The 22,483-nt window shown below is 35.4% G+C and overlaps 1 long non-coding RNA gene across 1 annotated transcript in view; it reads right to left on the minus strand.

Annotated features, from left to right (window-relative positions):
• Window positions 1-22,483, minus strand: part of LOC136169198 (uncharacterized) — a 290,702-nt gene that overhangs the window by 114,256 nt on the left and 153,963 nt on the right. Inside the window, exon 2 of the long non-coding RNA XR_010663398.1 lies at window positions 7,808-7,890. This is a non-coding gene — a long non-coding RNA (uncharacterized lncRNA). The remainder of the gene's footprint in view (window positions 1-7,807; window positions 7,891-22,483) is intronic.

Consider the following 22,483-nt stretch of genomic DNA (forward strand, 5'->3'; position numbering starts at 1 on the left):
CATCCACACCAACATTTGTGCCTGGAGAATTTCATAGGCAGAGGAGCTTGGCGGGCTACAGTACATAGGGTTGCAAAGAGTTGGACTTAAATGAGCAACTAACACTTTCACTACTTACTTTCACTTATATATGGAAAAGACCCAAAAAGCTAAGTAACTCAGCGGGCAGCTGATACCTTTACCTTAAGTATCATCTTCAGATAAAGACTAAAGAGGATATTGGAGGCAGGGACTTCAAAGGGAAGGAAAGCAATTTACATAGAAATGGTAAAATAATGTTTGCTAACACATGCAAAGACAATGGAACACACAGAGAAATTAAATTTAAGGAACAGAATTTGCTAGGATCTTCCCTGTCTACACACCTAGTTCATATTCTAGTTCTCTATGGTGCTAAGTCTATTTTTATATCTAGGTTCCTTCAAGTCTACACATGTAATTCATACTATTGTTCTCGATGGTGCTAAATCTAGTCTTAGAATATATCTCTATCTAAATACTTTAGGCAGCTAAGTGGGAGGTGAAAGTTTTGGCTATTTTAGCCTTGATTGTTTAAACCTGAAATAATGTTACTTGAAAACCAGATTCACCTCTTGATAGGTGTTGAGCCAAAAGACACAATCAAACTAAAACTGGGAGTAGTATTTATCACTTGCAGCAAGTAAGAGAACAGTGAGGATCTTTCCCAAAGCAGTGTTGCCCTGAACAGCAAAATTGAGGATGTTTTAAGCTAAGGAAATATGCAGGCTCATTATTTAATTTATATGCAGAATATATCATGCGAAAGGCTTGGCTGGATGATCACAAGCTGGAGTCAAGATTGATGGAAAAAATATCAACAACCTCAGATATGCAGAAGATACCACTCTAATGGCATAAAGTGAAGAGGAACTAAAGAGCCTCCTGATGGGGGTGAAAGGGGAAGTGAAAAAGCTGACTTAAAACTCAACATTCAAAAAACTAAGATCATGGCATCAAGTCCCATCACTTCCTTGCAAATAGATGAAGAAAAAGTGGAAACAGTGACAAATTTTCTTTTCCTGGACTCCAAAATACTGCAGATGGTGCCGCAGCCATGAAACTAAAAGACTCCTTGGCAGAAAAGCTATGAAGAAACGAGGCAGCATATTAAAAAAGAGAGACATCACTTTGCTGGCAAAGATCCATACAGTCAAAGCTATGGTGTTTCCAGTAGTTAGGTATGGATGTGAGAGCTGGACCATAAAGAAGAGTTAATACTTTTGAAATGTGGTGCTGGAGAAGACTCTTTAGAGTCCCTTGGACTGCAAGGAGATCAAACCAATCAATCCTAAAGGAAATCAACTCTGAATATTTATTGGAAAGACAGGTGCTGAAGTTGTAACTCCAATACTTTGGCCACCTGATGTCAAGAGCTGACTCACTGGAAAAGACCCTGATGTTGTGAAAGATTGAGGGCAGGAGAAAAGGGAGCAACAGAGGATGAGATGGTTGGATGGCATAAGTGCTTCAGTGGACATGAGTTTGAGCAATCTCTGGGAGATAGTGAAGGATAGGAAAACCTGGCGGGTCTCAGTCCATGGGGTCATGACTATTTGGACACAACTTAGCTACTCAACAACAACAACATGCATATTCATAAAAGGTGGCTTGGGTAGTTTACAGAATCCAAGCTTTAGTTGAAGGAAGTCATGAGGGTCAGAATAGGTCAATATATTAGCTCTTAGATTCCAGATGATCTACTAATTGAGTGCTTCAGGATGATCTTTACCACTGAAAAAGGACTAGCAGCACTTACAACCTGATAATACTATCTTTGCTATTGTTATTCCTCTTGCCTGGTAACAGTTATTTGCTTCTGCATTCTTTTCTTTCCTTAAGATCATTAATTACTGAGATCTATTCAAGGGCAGGGCTTCCCTGACGGCTAGCAGGTAAAAAAGCTGGCTGCAGTGCTGGAGACACAGGAAATGTGGGTTCGATTCATGGGTTGGGAAGATCCCCTGGAGGAAGAAAATGGCAACCCCACTCCAGTATTCTTGCCTGAAAAATCCCATGGACAGAGGAGCTTGGTGGGCTATTGTCCAAAGGGCTGCAAAGAGTAGGAAATGACTGGGCAACTAAGCACAGCCTTCAAGGGGAAGTACTGTGAACAGACTTATATCACAAAATGGCTTAGGCCAAATATGGATTGTCTTATGTCAAGGAAGCCATGCTGGGTTCTTTTCTCAAGGGTTCTCCTACCTTATCTGTTTACAATAATATGCATGCCAAAGAGACATTCTGGAGTCCAACCAACTGTGCTTCCCTGCAAATGATAGACAGAAGATTACTTTTTCCCCTGCTAGAGTTACTATTATGGAGCTTCCCCGGTGGTCCAGTGGTAAGGAATCCACCTACCAATGCTGTAGACACAAGAGACGTGGATTCAATCCCTGTTGCGGGATGATATTCTGGAGGAGGAAATGAAACCACTCCAGTATTCTTTCCTGGAAAATTCCATGGATAGAGGAGCCTGGTGCACTACAGTCCATGGGGTGGCCAATGAGTTGGACACGATTGAGCACACATGTACCTGTTTTGACACTTAGTATTTGATTCTTATTTTAAAATACATAAAAATAACTATTTTACTTCACCAAGCATTGTCAAGTAATTTCAAATAGATTCTATTTCTCTCAAGTTCAAAAAGTTTCTTAAAAAAAAATGGCTCAAGTTTTGTGACATGTTTAAACTTTGCACACTTAAATATGTGTACAGTGATAAACATTAATTTTAATTTATCATTTCAATTGTAAATGTCTCTTCTACCCATCAGCAATGTTTTTTTACCTAAGCACATTACATGTGCCTGTTCATTTTATCCCAAGTGATGATGAAATCTATTTGTAGAAGCCCTATTCTTCTATTTTTTTACTCGCCCATCACTATTTTATTTCATGCTCCTGTATCTTATTGTACTTAATGTACCCCGTTGAGGTGATTTACATCCTTTATGCTAAACTAAAAATATATATTTTTTTATCATGCGTTTTTAGTTTTTCCTTTTTCTAATATTTATATGGAATACAGTAAAATTAATATACCATTATTAATAATGCTTTCCTTTTTTTTCTTATACAGATAAAAGCACAAATTTACCTACCAGAGTTAATAATGCAATGACAGATGTTAATAGCTCCATAAGATTCACTTATAATTATCTGATGCATAAAATTTATCTTGTTAGCTCTAAGGGGCTTCCTAGTAAAAGCAGGGTGAAAGAATCTGCCTGCCAATGCAGGAGACACAGAAGACATGTGTTTGATCCCTGGGTTGGATTCCCTAGAGGAAGAAATGCCAACCCATTCCAGTATTCTTGCCTGGAGAATCTCATGGACAGAGGAGCCTGGCTGGCTACAGTCCATGGAATTGTTGAGTCGGACATGACTAAGCAACTAAGCATGGCCCGGTTACCTATAAGCATTATATTACTGAATTGAAAATTCAAAACATTTATTAAACATAGTGTTACATAAATCACCTTTAATAACCAGAATGTAAAAATCACTTTTAGGGGCTTCCCTGATAGCTCAGTTGCTAAAGAATCCACCCATAATGCAGCAGACCCCAGTTGGATTCCTGAGTCAGGAAGATCAGCTGGAAAAGGGATAGGCTAGCCACTCCACTATTCTTGGGCTTCCCTTATGGCTCAGCTGTAAAGAATCTGTGAGAGACCTGGGTTTGATCCCTGGGTTGGGAAAAATCCCCTGGAGAAGGGAAAGGCTACCCACTCCAGGCTGGAAAATGCACAAAGAGTCGGACATGACTGAGGACTTTCACTTTATACTTTTTAAAAATCACTTTAATTTGTATTCAAACAACATCCTAAAATGCTAATATACTTTAGGAAAAAATAAGTGTGGTATTTTTATCTCTTGTCCTTTAATTTTTGACACAAAATATAGATAAACGCATATATTTTTTTATTTTTTTACATCCTAAAATTTGTCTTTGTTATCATGTTCATTGCTAATTCCAATGCCACATACTTAAAGCTCATTTGAATTTAAAGATCAACTTTATATTTCAGTATTTTTTTATTTCTTAGTTTTCTTCCTTTTCACACTGTAAATACATTTATTTTGAAAAGGAAATTTGGTGACACTATTAGCCAGAACTGAAGACATACAGTACCTCACTAAGCCTCTAAGCCTTACTTTCTTCTCATTGTTAATTTCAAAGTTCAGCTTTTACCACTCTATAGTATTCACAAGGAAATTTTTGTGATTGGTAGTTTTCATCTAACACTTTATTAGACTCAATACTGTAGGATAGCAAACTATACCACCAGTAAATATCCTCTGATTCCTATCTGCATTTTTAAAACAATTGTGATGTATATTAAAATTTTTAAAAATTTTTGTATGAAAGTATGGAATATATTTTCTTATAAAGAATAAATTTAAAATATTCACAATAAATGAAAATAACAGGACCAAGATTCAATCAAATTTTCGAATATATTATAGTCATTACAGTAAAATATAAATATTTTACATAATTATCACTCAAAATTCATAAAACTATTATCTGAAATGAGTAGAGGTACTACTGCAGAGGCAAAATAAAGTGTTGATGTCTCAAACTACACTCTCTTTATTAGTTAAAAATCTCAAATGTTTTCTACCAAGTATCATTTTTTAAATACCAAATACTGAAAATAATCAAAACAAAACATTGTTCTCCCATAGCTGGTATCCCATACCAATACAATATGATCTCCATTATAATAACCTACTTTATGAAGATTAAATGCTTTTGCAATTCAAACACAGTAAAATTGGTTTAAAGCAAAATCAAACACTAGTTTGCTGGTTCAGGATTTGAATAGTGGAATGAGAAATCTCTCTTATATTGCTATTGTGCACTGGTCAGCTAAGAAGTAATTGCTTTTTATAAGGCAAATTTGCTTTTACTTTTCTAAGGTAATGAAATGAACCTGAAACATTTCCTTTGAAATCAAAGTCACTATCCCTGAAATGTCACCAGACAAATTCCATCATATAGTTTCTGCAAACACATAATGAGAAAGTTGGGCCTGGAGCTGACTGACAGAATTCTATCAGAAAGCCTTCGCACACATTCACCTATAATTATCTGTGTTGTAAATCAGTACTGATTTGATTTCTTCATATTTGTGTGCTGCTAACATGAAGAGACAGTCAAATCATATCTATTTCTGAGAGATATCGCAGAAATATGCCAACATGCTAAGACGTCCCCGGTTAGATTCCTGATATGTTTGTGATACAATACATAAATAAGCAGTGATCTAATGTGATGAATTGTTTTTTTCTTAAAGCCCTTAAAAATAAATATACATATCACTATTCAGTGTAAAAACAGAGAGTTATTTCTTTAGTGGTATCAATTTATATGTATAAGTAAAAACAGAAGTTTCTTTCCAAATGAAATATGACAACTCACACTGGTTATATTCTTGGCTTGTTAAAAGTAAACTATGATACGTAATACACTCATTTGAAATATATCTGTGCTGAGTTGAAGTGTGTAAATTAAATTTTACAGAAGTGATTATTAGTAAAGTAGGATGACCTGCAATGTGAATTTAATCATGATTGGATTTAATGAGTGGGACTGAATATTTCTAGATTGAATAAAGGTGAACAATAAATAAATAAGAAATTCTGAGTATGTCAAGTATTTAAATATTATTGTAAAGTGGTATTTAGGTAATTATTCATTTCTTACTTTTTTGAAAATTACATACAGTTTACAATAGTTGTATTACATAAGCTGTTTAAGACATAAACACCATGTAGATGTTTTAATTTAAACAGATTTTCACATATAATTTTGAATTAACTCCTTTACCTGAAAACAAGCTACTACGTATTTATTATGAATTAACCAGCTGATAAGAAATTTTCTCTTGGTTCTTTGCCATGCCCCATTTTGGTGAATTATTTTGTATAAATATGGTATTAGTATCAAAGAAATCTCTGAATGGTATAGAGCAAATCAGTACAGTAATTTAAAAGACAGTAAAAAGTACATGACATCAGGCAATGCAAATACTTTTTTAGCTAATGTCAAACCATCATTTCAGTCGCATTTTATGACCTTATTGAATTTTCCATTCCTAATATTACACAGAATCAAAGCCAAATGGTAACACAGATATCCCTTGGTACTCAGTTGGTTACTGGGATCCAAGCTCTATAAATCACACACTATTTTATTCAACCTCAGGTCCCCTTTGGTATTTGAAAAGTTTGGCTTTGTTGTTTTAATTCACACCTAGAGATATGAATTATTATTTACCTTTTCTTCCAGCTCAATACTGAGCAAGACATATTTTTCTCTCACACTTCCAAACATGATGTTAATAATCACATGATTTATTGATGATAAAGACTATATATCAATAATTCTTTAAATTCTAATATATGCAGCCCTAGTAGAAATAATGAATCCATACCAAAGATCATTTTCCTTAGATAACTACTTACAGAAACTTCTTCAAAATGCGCATGTGCCTACATTGGCTATTGCCTTTCTAACATCAATTTATTCTTCTAGGCAGGTATTTACATGGAATAAATCTTTGGTATGAGGAAATGAGCCCTGATTAAAAAAAAAGTAGCACAGGAGATAGCACGACATTAATTAACCTTGTGATGTGATATTGATCCCACTCGTGTAACTTCACTGAATCACAATTTATTTTGACTCAAAACAATGTAAAGGATAAGTGAAAGTCTCAATTCCTTTATTAATCTAAGCTGCCATTACTTTTTAAATTTTTATTTACTTATTTGTTTGGCTGTGCCTCATCTTAATTGCAGCATGTGACATTCGTTTTGGAATGTGGGAACCTTAAGTTGTGGCATGCAAACTCAGTGTGGCATGCAGAATCTAGTTCCCTGACCAGGGATCGAATCTGGGACCCCTGCATTAATTGTGAGGGTGGAGTCTTAGCCACTGGATCACCAGAGAAATCCTAGCCATTGCTTGTATTTGACATGTATTCTCACTTGATATCTACGTACTTTTTTTCACATTTTCAAAAACAAATTATTCAGCTTTCTTGTATTATCCTGAAACATTAATGGATATAACTGGAAAGGTCTGTGGTTAAAAATGAAAACAAATTAGCCAGGACATGGTCTGTATATGATTTGCACAGACATTCTGAAGAGTTATCTTCAAAATAATTTTTCAGCTTGAATGAGGCAATCAAATTTAACTCTAAAAATTAATTAAAACATCCATTTTTCAGATGCCTATTAACTGCTTATATAAAATGCACATAAAATTATAATACCACCTGTCCCAGACTTTAATATGCCTGAAAGTGTAAAGTGTCTGTTCTTAAATATAATCTGAAATTTCACAAATGGAAAAAGTTAATATTATATTCTCAAATAAAACTAGATGCTTTTCTATGAGACACAATTTCTAGATAGCTCAGAGTCATTTTCTTCAGGTCAACTGCATTATTTAGCTACCTGATTCTCATTAAGGAAAGGGGCACTTACTCAGCATGTTGAGAGCTTTCTTCAAAGGTCATTTTGTGCTGAGTATGGAAGTGTTTTCTATATATGCTCAAATGAATTGTTGAAAGGAATAACTGCATTTAAAACAACTGATTCTCATTTTTGTTTCCAAGTGAGATCAAGCAATAATAGCATCCAATATGTTGATCTTAATTCTGCTTTACCAAGTTGATTTTTAAAAAACAAAGGTGGTTAGACTCCCTGCATGGAAGAAAACTAAAGTAAAAAACTGGTTCGAATTGCAATCCCCAATCCATTGCACTTACACATGCTTTCAGTGTACAAGAGGTTCTGTGAAGATCAATTTATTGCTATGAAGTCCTCCTGAGACAAACAGGGCTGGATTGACCTAGAAAGAAAAGAAAATATCAGCTTAAAATACACTCCTGAGTGAAAATTTAGATTTCTATAATTCAGAAGGAGTTTCCATTGTCTTCAGTAGATACTTTCTCTGTGGAAAAGTTGTTTATTCAGTCATATTTAATTCTGTCAACTGAAAGAAAAATACACAATGTAAAAGTTGTAAGTTAAGTTTTCTTTAGGGTCTTGCGGAGGACTACAGTCTGGGAGACAGCCTCCCAGATAGCTCTGATGAACTGTTCCAAAGAAGTACTGGAAGAGGCCAGTATATGTATGATTTTAGATAAGGAGTATGTGCAGTCACTGCTACATCTTGGTAGAAGGTTATTACTATTCTCAAGGAACAGGGTTCTCAAATAGTGATTTCAGTGCCTTTCTAAGTTTTAAGATACAAGAATCTGAAATCATAAAATCTTTTTCCGAAATATCTCTCAGGACCTGTTTTCCCAAACTACAAAGTGTCTCATCCTATTCCTTGTCCTAAATTACTTTCACAGTGTACTGTAGATCAGCAACTGTAGTGGCTACAAATTTGATCTTTGTAGAAAGTGGATAGTGAGCAATAGTCATTGTTTTACGTGTCAGATTTCATTTTGATTCTAAGTCAAGATTATCAGGATTACTATTTGTTAGAGAAAACTGAGTAAGTATTCAAAAGCATACATATTTTTTAGCCCAATTACAGTTAATGTTCATATAGCATTAAAATTTGCACTTTAGATTCTTTAATAATATAATATTTCACATTAGAAATAAAAATAACTATATTTTACAGACATATTCATAATTAAGTTATTCAAAATGCATTAAAAATATCTCTGTTGAGAGATGGTCCATTGAATTGCAGAACGTTTTTTCCTGATATTAAACAGCAATGAAAAAAATTTTATTTCAGAAAATACTCTGTGTGGGAATGCATGTTAACAAGACTTACTGAGGTGACCAATTTGTAATACACACAAATATCAAATTATTATGTTATACACCGGAACATAATGTTACATGTCAATTATATTTCAATTAATCCCTTTTCCATTATATGTACTTAAGAATATAACAGATACTACTAGTATACTTTTAGAGTTGAGGTCAGCTTTATAACTGAAATATTGATTTGCAGTAAAGTATGTGAAACGAAATGCATAGTGACTGTTAAAACTCTGTTAGTCAGTCAGTTAGTTCAGTCGCTCAGTCATGTCTAACTCTTTGCAACCCCATGGACTGCAGCACACCAGGCTTCCCAGTCCATCACTAATTCCCAGAGGCTATGCAGACTCATGTCCATTGCATTGGTGATGCTATTCAACTATCTCATCCTCGGTTGTCCCATTCTCCTCCCACCTTCAATGTTTCCTGGTGTCAGGGTCTTTTCCAATGAGTCGGTTCTTTGCATCAGATGACCAAAGTACTGGAGTTTCCGCTTCAGCATCAGTCCTTCCAATGAATATTCAGGACTGATTGCATTTAGGATTAACTGGTTGGATCTCCCTGCAGTCCAAGGGACTCTCAAGAGTCTTCTTCAACACTACTGTTCAAGAGCATCAATTCTTCAGCGCTCAGCTTTCTTTGTAGTCTGACTCACACATCCATACATGACTACTAGAAAAACCATAGTTTTGGACTATACAGACCTTTGTTGGCAAAGTAATGTCTCTGCTTTCTAATAGGCTGTGAAGGTTGGTCCTAACTTTTCTTCCAAGGAGCAAAGATCTTTTAATTTCATGGCTGCACTCACCATAGGCACTGATTTTGTAGCCCCCAAAACAAAGTATTTCACTGTATGTGCCATGAAGTGATGGGACCAGATGCCATGATTTTACCTTTCCGAATGTTGAGCTTTAAGCCAATTTTTTCACTCTCCTCTTTCACTTTCATCAGTAAGCTCTTTAATTCTTCTTCACTTTTTGCCATAAGGGTGGTGTCATCTGCGTATCTGAGGTTATTGATATATCTGCAAGAAATCTTAATTCCAGCTTGTGCTTCATCCAGCCCGGCATTTTGCATGATGTACTCTGCAAGTAAGTTAAATAAACAGGGCGACAATATACAGCCTTGACATACTCCTTTCCTGATTTGGAACCATTCTGTTGTTCCATGTCCAGTTCTAATTGTTGCTTCTTGATCTAATACAGATTTCTCAGGAGGCAGATCAGGTGGTCTTGTCTTCCCATCTTTTTACCAGTTCTCCACAGTGTCTTGTGATCCACACAAAAATAAACTAATTTTTCATAAAAATAAATAAAATCAATTTTACTTAAATTCTATGGAAAAATAAACCGTGTGAGAAATATTAGTTCATTCTATGAAACCATTTATCACATTGGCCACAAAATTTTATAAGGACATTATGGGAAAGTAGTACAAGCCAATATTAATCTTAAAATTAAAGGAAATTAGTAATATTATTCTCTTAAAATAGTAATGGGAATTTTATAAATCAAATCTCATACAGGAATAGTGAAAGTGAAGGTCACTCAGTCGTGTCCGACTCTTTGCGACCCCATGGACTATACAATCCATGGAATTCTCCAGGCCAGAATACTGGAATGTGTACCTCTCCCTTCTCCAGGAGATGTTCCCAACCCAGGGAAATAGAGGAAAACAATAGAATGGGAAAGACTAGAGATCTCTTCAAGAAAATTAGAGATACCAAGGGAACATGGAAAGATGTGCTCAATAAAGGACAGAAATGGTATGGACCTAACAGAAACAGAAGAGATTAAGAAGAGGTGGCAAGAATACATAGAGAACTGTACAAAAAAGATCTTCATGACCCAGATAATCACGATGGTGTGATCACTCACCTAGAGCCAGACATCCTAGAATGTGAAGTCAAGTGGGCTTTATGAAGCATCACTACAAACAAAGCTAGTGGAGGTGATGGAATTCCAGTTGAGCTATTTCAAATCCTGAAAGATGATGCTGTGAAAAGTGCTGCACTCAATATGCCAGCAAATATGGAAAACTCAGAAGTGGCCACAGGAATGGAAAAGGTCAGTTTTCATTCCAGTCCCAAAGAAAGGCAATGCCAAAGAATGTTCAAACTACCACACAATTGCACTCATCTCACATGCTAGAAAAGTAATGCTTAAAATTCTCCAGGCCAGGCTTCAGCAATACATGAACCGTGAACTTCCAAATGTTCAAGCTGGATTTAAAAAAGGCAGAGGAACCAGAGATTAAATTGCCAACATTTGCTGGATCATTGAAAAAGCAAGAGAATTCCAGAAAAAACATCTATTTCTGCTTTACTGACTATGCCAAAGCCTTTAACTGTGTGGATCACAATCAACTGTGGAAAATTCTGAAAGAGAAGGGCATACCAGACCACCTGACCTGCCTCTTGAGAAACCTGTAAGCAGATCAGGAAGCAACAGTTAGAACTGGACATGGAACAACAGACTGGTTCCAAATAGGTAAAGGAGTATGTCAAGGCTGTATACTGTCACCCCACTTATTTAACTTATATGCAAAGTACATCATGAAAAATGCTGGGTTGGAGGAAGCACAAACTGGAATCAAGATTGCCAGGAAAAATACCAATAACCTCAGATATGCAGATGACACCACCCTTATGGCAGAAAGTGAAGAAGAACTAAAGAGCCTCTTGATGAAAGTGAAAGCGAACAGTGAAAAGTTGGCTTAAAGCTTAACATTCAGAAAACTAAGATCATGGCATCCGGTCCCATCACGTCATGGCAGAAAGATGGGGAAATAGTGGCTGACCCTGTTTATTTGGGGTCCAAAATCACTGCCTATGGTGAGTGCAGCCATGAAATTAAAAGACGCTTACTCCTTGAAAGGGAAGTTATGACCAACCTAGACAGCATATTAAAAAGCAGAGACATTACTTTGCCAACAAAGGTCCATCTAGTCAAGGCTATGAATTTTCCAGTATTCATGTATGGATGTGAGAGTTGGACTAAAAAGAAAGCTGAGTGCTGAAGAATTGGTGCTTTTGAACTGTGGTGTTGAAGAAGACTCTTAAGATTCCCCTATACTGCAAGGAGATCCAACCAGTCCATCCTAAAGGAGATCAGTCCTGGGTGTTCATTGAAAGGACTGATGTTGAAGCTGAAACTCCAATACTTTGGCCACCTGATATGAAGAGCTGACTCACTGGAAAAGACCTTGATGCTGGGAAAGATTGAAGCCAGGAAGAGAAGGGGACAACAGAGGATGAGATGGTTGAATGGCATCATCTACTCAACGGACATGGTTTTGGGTAGACTCTGAGAGTTGGTGATGGACAGGGAAGCCTGGTGTGCTGTCGTTCATGGGGTCACAAAGAGTTGGACACAACTGAGCAACTGAACTGAACTGAACCAAATCAGAGGTAGACACTGTGATTACTGTTGTTGTTCAGTTACAAAGTCATGTCTGCCTCTTCGTGACTTCACTGACTATCGCACACCAGGTTTCTCTGGCCACTCTCTCCTGGAGTTTGCTCAGATTCATGTCCATTGAGACAGTGATGCTATGTAACCATCTCAATCCCTGCTGCTCTCTTCTGCTTTTGGCTTTATCTTTCTCAGAATCAGAGTCTTCTTCAACGAGTCGGCTCTTCACATCATGTGGCTAAAGTATTACTTCCAATATTGCCAGGAATAGTATATCATCAACATCCCTTCATTACATTACTCTATCTCTAATACCAACTTTTGCTGAGTTTATCATTAATTCACACTGTCAAAAAATGCTCTTTACATCCAATGTAGCCAATCATTATAGGAACACATGAATGGATAAAGAAAATATGGTATATACATACAAATTCCCTGTAGTTCAGCTGGTAAATAACCCACCTGCAATGCAGGAGACCTATGTTCGATCCTTGGGTTGGGAAGATCCCTTGGAGGTGGGCAAGGCAAGCCACTCTAGTATGCTTTCCTGGAGAATCCCCATGGACAGAGGAGCCTGGTAGACTATAGTCCATGGGTTCGCAAAGAGCCAAACACCACTGAGCAACTAGGCACACAAAAAGAAGGAAATCCTGCTTTTTGTAACAATATGAATGAAACTGAAGAACTTTATGCTGAGATAAGCCAGATACACAAAGACAATACTACATCATACCACGTCTATGAGGAATCTAAAATAGAAACACAGAGGAGAATGGCAATTGCCAGAGGTTGGGGGAATTGGGAAATGGGAGGTTTAGTCAAAGGTTACAAAGTTTTAATGATGGGAGGGTAACAAAGTCCTAGATATTTGCTGTACCATATAGTGTCTATAGTTAACAGTATAGTATGCTATACTTAAAAATTTGCTAAAATGGTAGCATTAAGTGTATGTATCATAAAGTATTAATAATAATAACTATTATTATCATTATTACAAATGAAGAGAATGGGAGGAAATTTTTGGAAATGATGGATATGTTTATTGCCTCAATTGTGCTGATATGCTCACAGGATATAAACAAAAACAGTGTCCTGGTTACGCACTTACTATCATGTATATATATATATACCCTCACTCCCAGAACTCTATGAATAGATTAATTTGGAAGGAGATCAGCTGATTTCATATGGGTTCATTTGTGCATCTGAGATCAGCTGTGGTTGGCTTAGTCCTGAATGTCCTTAGCTCAGAAAACTTTTTTCTGTTCCATAAAGTATCTCATCTTCTAGAAAATTTTAAGAAAGGAAAAATTTTTTAAATTGGAGAATTGATAATATAATCTGATGCTGTGTGTGAGCAATACCTGGGGAATATAGAATGAAGAAATATATCTGAAACTGTTCCTACAGTTATTACAGAAATTGGCCAAGACAGAAATTTTTCATCTATAGTTAAAATTATTAATAAAGTTTGTCTTAAAACAAATTTACATAACATACATGTGGCTATAAATGAAAGTGATGAAAGTTATACTTAAATAACAACAAAAAAAATCAGGAGGGAAATGCAACTTAGATTCACCTCAGTATAAGGAAGAATTTTGCATTAGGTTTTCCAAGAAAAGAAATAAGCTGCTTCATGAAGAAGTGATTTTTCCATCATTGCTGGTATTCATATGCTCTAAGATATCAATAGTAGTTGCTTTAGAGTGGATTTTAAACCTTAGAATAAATTGGCCTAAACAATCTCTATGATTCCTTCCAATTATTATTAATAAATATTATTTGTGGAATTAAAACTAAGTTTATAGACAACAATCACAAAAATGAGACTGTTCATAAAATACCCCTAGTTATATATAAATTCAGATTAGAAATAACCTTGAAATTAATATCAGTTAGCATATTATGATGCAAGTTCTCATAGTGTATCATTTACTTGTCTGGAAAAGTTAAGTTTTAGTCTAGCCTGAGTCATAAATTGTCATATGTATTTTCTGTCACTTGGTATGTTACTTGATCTGTTTCCCTCAGCTACATGTAAATGAACAGTCTGCTGATCTAAGTGATGTGAATGACAGAGTTACGTAGAAGGCTGCGTTAAAAATATTTTAGGCATAGGAAGTAAGAGCAAAGACTGTTAAGTAAGGATGTGTCTGGGCTGTTAAAGGAACTAAAGTTTTGTGTTGGAGCAGCTTGAGAGGGGAAGAATGTGAAGCTGAGAAGTAGTTTAGATCAATGCTTAGAGGACAGTGTGAAGACTGGATTGTTACAGGGAGGCGGATCCAAAACAACAACAGGTCATTCAGTTTCAGTTCCAGGGTGGTGGTGAGACTGTGAGGCCACAAGTTTGAAACCAGGGAGGTCAGTATGAATTATGGTAGTCCAGCCAGAACTAATGAGGATGTTGCTGGTGAAGTGTGAGGTGAAGCCACTCAGCTGTGTCCAATTCTTTGCAACCCCATGGACTGTAGCCTGCCAGGTTCTTCTACCCATGGGATTTTCCAGACAAGAATACTGGAATGGGTTGCCATTTCCTTCTCCAGGGGATCTTCCTGACCCAGGGATCAAACTCGGGTCTCCCACATTGCAGGCAGACTCTTTACCATCTGAACAACCAAGGAATTCCACGGTGAAGTGTAAGATGTGATTTCAGAGAAGTTGTACTTCACTAATGGGAATCTCTGTGCATGTGATGGAGACAAGTCAGTAATAACATTAATTTATATCTTACATTTTCTGTTTCCCCCCTTTTGAGAAGGACCATATCATAAATTTCATTATCATCTAACTTGTTTTATCAAATATAAAAATATATATTTGATATGTTAGGTGTTCCAGTAACTAAGGTTAAATTTTACTTTAAAAGTCAATACATTTTTACAGAGAGGAATGAGGGGTCTGTTTATATTTTTATGCTATTGCAGTTTTGTGGTTCTTCATTAAGTTGCATTGTGTAACAATAAATAATGCAGGCAGTTAAAATGTAATTGGTTAATGAATTTTTATGTGATAAAGACAAATATTTTAATACTAGACGACTAATATACTCACACACATGTACATGCATATATACAAGAATTTTATGCTTAAATGATGACTCTATTTATACAAAATTTAAAGGGAACCAAGTAGAATCAATTGGAATTTGTGACTAGGACACAGGTGGCACTATTGTGCAGGGATTATTTGAAGACCTTTGATCAAGCTTTATTTAACAGATATTTATTACCAGGCAGTAGAGAGGCAAATGTATTGCCAACATATCTATGGTAACCACACTGGAGACAGACAATCATTTTTTACAGAAAAAGTTATCAAATTTATTTTGCATAAACATCAACATGCATACATGCATGCGTGCTAAGTCGCTTCACTCCTGTCCAACTCTGTGAGACCCGATGCACTGAAGCCTGAAGCTTGTTAAAAGCCGGGAATACCAATAGCCAATATTCAGACTCAAATTTTTATTTACAGTTTGGAATTTGCATGTTAAAATGTACTCCAGGTGATTCTAATATGCTTGGTTTTCAGATTAAACTTTGAGAAACATAGATATAACATGTACAAATTGTGCAAAGTATTAGAAAAAAAAGCGGTGGAACCCTAATTAAAAAAAAAAACACTAATATTCAAGATGTAAAAAGAGAAATAGACAAAAACAAAAGTGAAGATTGGTTTTAATTGTCATTCAAATGTCACCTTCTTTATTAGGTTTTCCCTGGCCCCTTTATAAGAAAATTCAACCATCAAATCTCTTCAAGGCACTTGGTTAATCCTCATTCCTGTGTTACTTTTAAAGTTCAATTGTAACAAAGTTCAAACATTTTATAACAGATGGTATAAATCGCTAACAGTGTGTTTCTTTAAATATTAATGTTAGGTTCCCTCCCCACAACTGTGCTCTGTGAGAGTAGGTTATTGGCCCATCCATTGCATTATTCTCAGTACCTAGAAGAGGATCTGGTACAAATTAAACTCTCAATATTTTAATTTTTTAAAACATATGAAGTAGAATGAAAAGCAATGTTTTGTCTAGAAGGCCTCTTCCTGAAACCGATAGCATTTGAATCCACCTGTGACTAAAGCAAAGGTCCATACACAAGGGCTGCTTTTCAAACAGAAGCTAAAGAATAAAAGCAGAGGATAGCGAGATAAGCAGTGTTTGTAGATCTAAACTCAGATGGTTTGCTGCCTATTATACTGAATAAATTAGGAATAAACTCATGAATGGTTTGGGATTTTTACACGTAGATATTTTGGTAAGCCAAGTTCCAAAATGGACCAAGTTTCATGCCTTAATCCCTTGAATGTGCCTTTGATAAGATGTTGTGCTTACAATGTTTCCTATATAAGTAACTTACTAATCATAACTAAAAAGGGAGATTCTCCAGACAAGCTAATCTAATTGCAGGAGACCTTAAAACAGAGAGTTTTAAGATCTGGATGGGAAATGGCGACGAGAAAGCAAAAATTTTCAGTAGTTCAGCAAGCTGGAAATCAAGGGGATACATATGACTGGCTGACTGCATAAGGTACTGGGGAAACAAAACATATCTTCTAAAAAGCAGAGTGAAAAACTCTTAATCTTGTGACATTTATGAAGTCAAAACTTGACTGAGTGGGCACTTGTTTAAAAAACATTGCCAGCTTCCTCAAAACACTACTTGATGGTTAAGCCAGAAGGGGTGGGGGGAGACTGGAGAGTTACAGTAAAACTTCCAATGGACAGAACTGAATCACTTGTAATCTTTTGGGATAAAGGACACTGACTTGGAAAACTCAATCAAAAAACTCAGGAGAGACACATTTAGGAAAAAAGGCAAATCAGAGTTATACAGATTCTTGCCATAAATATAGCAAAAACCAACTCATCTTAATTTCTGATTGGATTTAGATGACTAGCTTCTCCTATTTTTGACTCACAGAGGAAAAGGTAAACTTTACTAAGTGGAAAATAATATCATCCAGAACCTCAGAATTATTAAACCCTAACTGGCACAAAAATCTAAATAGGCTAAGAAAAACAAACTATGACTAAAAATCAAGGAAAAAAACAGAGAATAGATGCAGCTACATCAATGATTCATATACTCAAATTAATAAGTCAGTACTTGAAAATAACTGATTAACATGTTAAATAGTGAAAAAATAGAGAAATAGATTAAAAGTTAATAATTAAAATTTATCATAAAAATTAGTTGGCACTGTAAACAGAAAATAAAATATGATATCTGAAATCAAGACTAGGGGTAGTTATAAATGGACACATTACAATAGGACATCAGTTACCTAGGAGAGAGTCAACAAAAAATACAAACTGAAGAACTGGGGGAAAGTGTGGGAAAAAAACAGAACACAGATATGCAAATATTCAAAGACAAATGGTTAACCATTTTCTAAAAATTATGAAAGACTCACAAGAATAAAAAAAATAATTTTACTTTTAACAGGGTATACAAAAATAAAGTTTACCTAAGTTCTTCACAGTAAACCTGCTGCAAAGCATGAAAAAGTAAATCATGAAAGTCAACTAAAAGAAGAAAGATATCTTCTCTTCAAACAACTATAAAATGGCAGCTTTCTTCTCAACGCTAATGACAGAAGTCAGAGGGAGAAGAATGACATCTTTATATTTCCAAAGTATAAGTACTGCCAACCTAGAATTTAATAACAAGTGAATATATCCTTATCTTTCAAAATAAAAGGGAAATAAAGATGTTTGCAAAGACTGGGGGAAGTTGTCAGGAACATAATTAAAAATAAAAGTCGAAATTAAAGCAAGTTCTTCAGGAAGAAAAACGTGATCTAAAATATGAACACAGAAACACAGAATGGAATTAAAATACATTTTAAACTAATAGATAAATAAGGATAAATAATTGTTTAATGTACAAAACAAATATAGAAATGTTTTAGAGAGTTTAAAGCATATGCAAACCAAAGTTCCATGACAACATTAAGGCAAAAAGGAGCTTTTACAGATTCTAGAGTGCTAGCAGTATAGGGAAAGTAGAAAAGTGATAATTTTATTAGACTGTAATTAGGTATTTACAAATATAAAATAATAAATGTTGGAGAGGGTGTGGAAAAGAGAGAATCCTTCTACACTGTTGGTAGAAATGTAAACTTGGTATAGCTATTATGGAAAACAATATGGAAATTCCTTTAAAAACTGAAAACAAAGTTGCCATATGATTCAGCAATCCCACTCCTGGGCACATATCTGAAAAAAGCTCTAATTCAAAAAGATACATGCACTCCAATATCTATAGTAGCACTAGTAACAATATCCAAGACATAGAAGCAACCCAAATGTCCATCAGTAACGAATGGATAAAGATGTGGCATATATATACAATGGAATATTTCTCATTAATATAAAAGAATAAAACAATGCCATTTGCAACAAAATGGATGGACCTAGAGATTATCATACAAACTGAAGTCAGACAGAAAAAGACAAATACCATATGATATCACTTATATTTGGAATCTAAAATATGACACAAATGAACTTATTTACAAAACATAAACAGAGTCACAGACAGAAAAGAAACTTATGGTTACCAAATGGGAGGGGATGAGAGAGGGATAAATCAGGAGTTTGAGATTAGCAGATTCAAACTACCACATATAAAATAGATGAACAACAAGGACCTAATGTATAGCACAGGAAACTATTAATATGTTCAATATACTATATTAAATCATAATCATAAAAATATGAAAAAGGATATATACGCACATATATCCATGAATCCCTTTGCTGTACACCACAAATTAACACAACATTGTAAATCAACTATACTTCAATAAAAATAAATAAAAAATTTTTTAAAATAGGTTATCATGGATTTTCTGGGTGGGCCAAGTATTAGTATAAATACAAAGTCCTTTAAAGTGAAAGAGGAAGGCAAAAGGGCAGGAGAGAATCAGACAGAAATTTGCAGATGCTACACTGCGGTCCTTGAGGAAAGAGCAAGGAAACAATAAATGAAGGTGGCCTCCAAAACCTGGAAAAGGCAAGGAAACATTCTCCAGTAGAGCTTCCAGGAGGATTATAGTCAGGTATACATCTCAATTTTACCCCAGAAAGACCCATTTTCTAACACTGGTCTCTAGAACTGTAAGATAATACATCAGTGTTGTTTTAAGCCACAAAATGTGTGGTAACTGGTTATATATACAATAAGAAAGTAATGCACTAAGTTCATTCTACAGAAACTTTGAAGTGGAAAATTCACTTTACTGGAATTACCCTAGTCACCTACCTGTTTAAATCCATTATATGAGGCAGTTCTCTCCAAAGAAGAAAGTTCACAATTTGAAACATTTTAGATAATCCCTAATTTAAATATTCAAAATGGTCTGAATAAAAGTGGTTTTCTATAGTGTGCAACCTATTAAAAAAGGCAGTCCACAGTACTTAATATTTAGAAATATTCTTTTGCTGGAGTTTGGGCTATATGAGAAGAAAAACTCTAAATTGTGAAAAAGATTCAAAATTGTAGAAACGGGAGTTGCTAACCAACTGACTAAAAGAAGTGCCAATCAAAATTAGAACATGTCTAGCAATAGATTAAAAATTAAAATAAATACTTCTATGTATAGAGTATAATATTCAGTGAATGTTTAATATTCTGAATAAAAGAGCCCTCAAATTTTACAGGTCTAGATTGCAACCCTGTTAAATATAATGAGAGTGTAGTACAAACTTTGCGTACTTTAGGTAATAAGTCTAGATGATACTTAAATGAATAAAAAGTCAAAATGTTCTGATGTCCATTAAACATCAAGGTTTTTGTATACCGTACTAGAGAATAGGTCAACTTGGAACAAGAAGGTATAGACATTGTCGGCAGAAAACATTCAGCTCCATTCCAGTGCCAGTAACTCTGGGAAGTGGTAGCAGTGTTCATGCAGGCTCACAATGCTTAAGCAGTTAACATTTAGCTATTGCTGCAATGACGTGAAGACAGCTGCGGTTATATATTCTGGAAAAACCACATGAATAATACAGTTTACTCTTATGGACTGGAAAAAAGTCAAAGATGATGTTTCAAACTGAAATATCTTGTTATAGGCTGCATAATTTTATAGAGGAGGGAGCATTAATAAGTAGATAGAGTGGTCATAAAATACATCAGGAAAAAAACGGTTTATTTAGTTCCACACTATGATACTGTTTAGATTCCCAATGGTATGTGAAGAAGTGCAATCTGCCTGAAAGTTACAATGCCCAGATGTAACCTTCACGATTTTAATTTCTTTTATTCTTCAGAGGAACTATCTTAAAATTTTAACTACCCTACTTGTCAGCACACCTGCCTGTACATGGTTTGCCCCTAGAAGGTTTATTTCACTGATCAACTTGAGAAACAAAGAATCTTTTGCATTGGAATGGGACATTTTTCCTCACTAAAGGACAATGCCAGTTTTATCTAAACACTTCTCTGAACAGTAGGAAAATACTAACCAATTCTAATACTAGATTGAGTGCATCAGTATGATTTAACTAAGTAAAGAAATGTGAACAGAGATTTCACAGAAAAAATAAGGACCATTTACATTTCTGCAGACTACAAAACTAAGATGTGGTAAGTAACAGAAACACCTAATAAAAATGAATGGTACATATACACCATGGAATATTATTCAGCTGTTAAAAAGAATTCATTTGAATCAGTTCTAATGAGATGGATGAAACTGGAGCCCATTATACAGAGTGAAGTAAGCCAGAAAGATAAAGAACATTACAGCATACTAACACATATATATGGAATTTAGAAAGATGGTAACGATAACCCTATATGCAAAACAGAAAAAGAGACACAGAACAGACTTTTGGACTCTGTGGGAGAAGGTGAGGATGGGATGTTTCGAGAGAACAGCATGTATATTGTCTATAGTGGAACAGATCACCAGCCCAGGTTGGATGCATGAGATGAGTGCTCGGGCCTGGTGCACTGGGAAGACCCAGAGGGATCAGGTGGAGAGGGAGGTGGGAGGGGGGATCGGGATGGGGAATACGTGTAACTCTATGGCTGATTCATGTCAATGTATGACAAAACCCACTGAAATGTTGTGAAGTAATTAGCCTCCAACTAATAAAAATAAATGAAAAAAAAATGAATGAGGATGGCATAACTGAGAAAGGATATAGTGTTTATAATTTATGTGGATAAGAAATATAATCCATGGACATATGAGGTTAGTTAGGACTTGATACAGTGTAGGTTTTTATTTTATATGGATAAAACTGAAATGGAATGGTTATATCTAAGTGCTTTGAAATATCATTATTATAGAACTTGAAGTAATCGTTTTAACACTCCAATTTTATTGCTGAGCCAGACAGAAACAAACTCCCTTTTCCACTTATCTTTGAAAAATACAAATATAGTGTTTCAGTATGTCTCAAATGGCATGGCCCCATCTTATTATTCAGTTTTCACAACTCATCAGGAGAACTGAGAGGAATAATATCACAAAGAGTGAAAATGAGGGAATTTTTTCCACACGACTGCTTCCTTTTAAATTTGAGAATAAAATGAACTCAAAAGATGTCCTCTTTCCAGGAAGTAATTTATATGAACATTCAAAAGGATAAGTGATAAAGTCACAGGTTTTTCTATAAGATTCTAGATTTTATTCTATGAGATGAAAAAGATGTATGCTTGATATATATATGTGTGTGTATATATATATAATAAATGTGTATATATTTCTGTAAACTGCTACAGGAGGTTTAAGTATCAGTGATCTAAACTCTAAACAAAATATGACAATTGAATGTTATCAGCACCAACCATCTCGATACAGAATAGTTCAGTTCAGTCACTCAGCCATGTCCAACTCTTTGCAACCCCATTAACCGCAGCTCACCAGGCCTCTCTGTCCATCACCAACTGCCGGAGTTTATCCAAACTCATGCCATTGAGTCGGTGATGCCATCCGACCATCTCATCCTCTGTCCCCTTCTCCTCCTAACCTCAATCTTTCCCAGTCTCAGGGTCTTTTCCAATCAGTCAGCTCTTCGCATCAGGTGACCAAAGTATTGGAGTTTCAGCTTCAACATCAGTCCTTCCAATGAACACCCAGGACTGATCTCCTTCAGGATGGACTGATTGGATCTCCTTGCAGTACAGGGGAATCTCAAGAGTCTTCTCCAACACAACAATTCAAAAGCGTCAATTCTTTGATGCTCAGCTTTCTTTTTAGTTCAACTCTCACATC

Source organism: Muntiacus reevesi, chromosome 1 (assembly GCF_963930625.1).
Source record: "Muntiacus reevesi chromosome 1, mMunRee1.1, whole genome shotgun sequence".
Classification (NCBI taxonomy): Eukaryota; Metazoa; Chordata; class Mammalia; order Artiodactyla; family Cervidae; genus Muntiacus; species Muntiacus reevesi.